The following is a 1135-nucleotide window of genomic DNA, read 5'->3' as shown; positions in this document are numbered from 1 at the left end:
GCACAAATGCATCTTAATATTTGTTTCGTTTTGCTTTACGTTTGTATTTCGAGAATGTCATGTTTTCTCGGCGCCCGTATTCAATACAAAAATACGCTCAATCGAGCGGTAATCTGAATCTGAGAAATATATAGGCTATACGTGTCGATGAAATCGGTTTAGCTCATTTTGAGAGTTTAATTTTTATTGACAGTCAAATTATTAGTTATTTGATATGACTTGGTAAATAATAATGATGGTATGCATTTAATTTTCAGTGTCTTTTTCCGCTGCATTTAGTGAAAAGTGTATTTCAGCAAGAAAAACAATCGGTATGCTTGGATGACAGAAATGACCTCACAGTCGCGATTTCTGACACTGAAGCCTTGACATTTTTAACCTCATATTTGGAAAATAATAATAATATATAGTAGCCTACTATACAGTATTTCTTCAAGGTCTCCAGACTAGAAGGCGGAATCGAAATGATCACAGTAACCCCACAAACCAAACACTACATTTAAAGCTGAAATCTTTTTAAATGCAGTTTAAATAAAACGTCTTCTAATACCAGACTTAAAAACAGCAAGAGTTAAACCGTTACACTAGGTAAATATGTCATGTTTTAGTCTATTTTTACATTTTATTTTGACGTTTTATTTAGCAAAACTAGAATTTACAAATTGTTTTAACTCTATTATTGTGACCCAAGTCTTATTTAGTGTAGATGTCTAGAATTTATGGAGTTAACGCTATTGTATAGTAAGCTATTCTAGTAATGGGTTCCTATGAATAGAATTCCATTTCTTTCTTTATGATTTGTTTAATATAATGCACAATAAAGATAAAGCGATGCTGAAAAGAACATATAGTAAACCCCACACTAAATGGGTTTGATACCGAGACCAGCTATTGGCATACATTTTAATAGTGGCAGAAACCATATCTAAATAAAATAAAAATGTGGAATATGTATTATGTGGAGAATGTAGATCACATTCAAGCATTAATAAATGTTTTAATAGTGTTGCTTATTGTTTGGTGAATAAACTAAAATTTCATTTAAAGTTTTTGTTTCCACTTACCTAAAATGTTATTACAGACTAATCTAGAATATATTTTTAAACGTATAAAAATGTAAATATTAAAATTATAC

The sequence above is a fragment of the Sinocyclocheilus grahami genome, unplaced genomic scaffold, assembly GCF_001515645.1.
Source record: "Sinocyclocheilus grahami isolate Dianchi unplaced genomic scaffold, SAMN03320097.WGS_v1.1 scaffold31.1, whole genome shotgun sequence".
Taxonomy (NCBI): Eukaryota; Metazoa; Chordata; class Actinopteri; order Cypriniformes; family Cyprinidae; genus Sinocyclocheilus; species Sinocyclocheilus grahami.
Note: the sequence above shows the minus strand (reverse complement) of the source record.